Genomic DNA, 3,321 nt, shown 5'->3' on the forward strand with positions numbered 1-3,321 from the left:
GCGTGCGTGCGTGCGTGCGTGCGTGCGTGCGTGCGTGCGTGCGTGCGTGCGTGCGTGCGTGCGTGCGTGCGTGCGTGCGTGCGTGCGTGCGTGCGTGCGTGCGTGCGTGCGTGCGTGCGTGCGTGCGTGCGTGCGTGCGTGCGTGCGTGCGTGCGTGCGTGCGTGCGTGCGTGCGTGCGTGCGTGCGTGCGTGCGTGCGTGCGTGCGTGCGTGCGTGCGTGCGTGCGTGCGTGCGTGCGTGCGTGCGTGCGTGCGTGCGTGCGTGCGTGCGTGCGTGCGTGCGTGCGTGCGTGCGTGCGTGCGTGCGTGCGTGCGTGCGTGCGTGCGTGCGTGCGTGCGTGCGTGCGTGCGTGCGTGCGTGCGTACGTTCATTCGCTACTCGCAAGCCTTCCCTTTCTCACCCTCCCCCAAAAAAAAAAAACATTTTCAACTGGCACGGACACGCGTATAAATGTAACGGTGGATCAATCTTCCAACGATCCTTAAAGCGCCTATCCTGGTGGCATCCAAGAGCGACACTTTCCAAAGCCAGCAGATCGTACGTTCGCCCGCGTCCTTTGAATCGGCCCCCTCCACCAACCCCGTCGGCCCTCGACCGCCGGGTATCGCGGGAAAAGCGCGCGCGTGTCACTCGCGCACGAAGCGGCCCTGGGCCGAGCGACGAGCAAGGGGAAAAAAGGCCCCCAGGCACTCACCGCCGCCGATTTTAATCCCCACATGGATCGTTCGCTTTTGGCTCGCTCACTCGCGTCGCTGTTGGCTCCGTGGGAGATGATGAGGAGGAGGTCGGGACGTCCCGGTGAAAGCAGCCGCGACCGCAGCAGCGTGCGACTCTCCCCTCTCGCAGGCAGCGGTAGCGTACGTAGGGCCGCGTTTTACAACAAACTATCGGCGAAAGAAAGCCGCGGAGCCCAACGGCCCCTTCCTCATTGGCCGGCTAAGCGTTCGGCCGAAAATGCCGGGCCGTGGAAGAATGGAGTTATTCCAGTGATTGCGGGCCGAAGTGGAGGAGGAGAAAAAAGACGCCGTGGCTGCTGATGCTGATGCTGCCGCTACCGCTACTGCTACGTCGCTACTATTGTCCTTGTCGTTGTCGTCGTCGTCGTCGTCGTCGTCGTCGTCGGCGTCGTCGGCGTCGTCGGCGTCGTCGGCGTCGTCGGCGTTGTCTTCGTTGTCGTCACCATTACCGCCACTGCCACTGCCACTGCCACCACCACCACCACCACCACCGCTACCGCCGTAGCTCGCACCGTCGTCTTCTTCTCTCCTCTTTACTGCCGCGACTCTGACTCTGGCATCGCCGTTACTTTGCCGTGAAAGTCGCGCGCTCGCCCCATGTGCAACCAATCCCCACCCCCCGCCGCCGCCGCAATCGCCGTTCTCCTCTCGCTTGCTTCTTCCCCTCCCCTCTCTCGCTCTCTTATTCTATCTCGCTCCCTCGGCATCCACGGGCAAATACCATGCAGCTGCGGCTCACGGCACGCACCTATATCATGCCGCCTATGGTGCTATCTTTCTCGCTCCGACTCCCTCTGACTCCCACCCGTACCCACGGCATGTTGGCATGTAGGTGCAGTCAAAGCCACTTGTTGCAGCAGCCGGGACAGGGAAGTGCACGAGCGCGCGCGCGCGCGCGACACCGACACTCCGATGCCTCAATGACTCCACGACCTCGACGTCCTTCTCCTCGAACTCCGTTTCGCACGGTGATCTTGCTCATTGGCGCGCAAGCCCTGACCCGACCCCGGGAACGCCAGACTTTTACCTTTATTTTTCTTAGTTTTGCCGAATGCTGGCTTCACGCCGTGAAATCCTCGATTGCTTCGCCGCTCGACTGAGACGATTGATCGACGGATGGACGGGAGGGAGATGGTCGGGATACACAATCGAAGTCCACGAGGAGGTTTTTTTTTTCGTTTTTCGTTTTCGTTTTATGTTTTCCTTTTTGTTTTATTTTGTTTTATATATATATATATATATATATATATATATATATATATATATATATATATATATGAATAAAACAATAACAATTTATTGCTAAATAAAGAAGTAATGAAAGGAAAGAGAGAGAGAGAGAGAGAGAGAGAGAGAGAGAGAGAGAGAGAGAGTGGGTAAAGTGACAAAAATTATCCTCAAGAGAATGTTTCTTTTAAGCGTCGAGTTAATCGGTGTAAAACATTGTCATAATTGTACGAGTACGCATGAACGAACTGGCCAAGTCTTTTGAATAAAACCAGAAGAAACCGCAAAGACCTTTTTGGTACGCGGTAAAATTTGTTCAATTACAAAGCTACAATTAATAACAACGATAAATAAACGATTAATGGGTCTCGAATTATGTTTTCAATTAATTTCTCTCGCACATTTGATTCAAGTATCTAAATCCAAAACATTGACGCTCCTCCACACTGCCGTTGAAAACATTTCTTCCAATTTCTTGCTTCAAAGAGTATATTAATAATAATCTTATATCAGCGGCTAAAATATTTACTAGAAATACAGTCCTCTGCCCTCCAATATTATCGTAATTTATAACTTTCAATAATCCAATATTAAGACAATTTTAACGCGATAGGTGCGTTTGTTTTTTTTTTCAATAAAAAATTTTGTTCTCGAAGAATGTTTCAATTTAGAAACAGAACGCGTATTCGAGAGATAATTTTGCACAAATAAGCGAGCGATCGCAATTACAATGTCATAACAAATATTTATTAAGATTCTTCGGCCAATAAGTAAATATTATTTTTTGACGATTATAATGTCCCTTTAATGGCAATTGAAAATTAATACCAATTTTTAACTTTACCAAAGTTTCATAACAGAGATATTTTTAAAGATATTATCGTGATGTAATAAAGCATTAGTTATTTATTTAAATCGTTAAAACGAGGTCGAACTAATCCAATAACAATGATCTCTTAAACAAAATACGAAACTCGTCACAATTCGAATGCTAAATAATAACAATAACAACAACGTCCACAGCGACGGCCACAACAACAACAACAACAATAATGGCAACGATGACGACGACGACGACGATGATGATTACATCTTTTTTATTATAAACGTTAAAGTAACGGCCAATAATTAATAATGCCAACAATTTGTAAACGGGGGGTATGAAATTTTAACCACGAACGTGAAAAACGTGAACAGCGATAATTATTCAGATGACAGGGGCTTCTAAAGCTATTCTCGACTTTTATCAAATCCGTCGCGAGTGATGATGCCATTAATCGTCGTAAAATTCGAAGAGTCACGTAAACGAAGCTGCGAGATTATTCGGAGAAGAGGGTGCTTCGGGTTTGTTCGAAT

The sequence above is a fragment of the Ceratosolen solmsi genome, unplaced genomic scaffold (assembly GCF_000503995.2).
Source record: "Ceratosolen solmsi marchali unplaced genomic scaffold, CerSol_1.0 scaffold61, whole genome shotgun sequence".
NCBI lineage: Eukaryota > Metazoa > Arthropoda > Insecta > Hymenoptera > Agaonidae > Ceratosolen > Ceratosolen solmsi.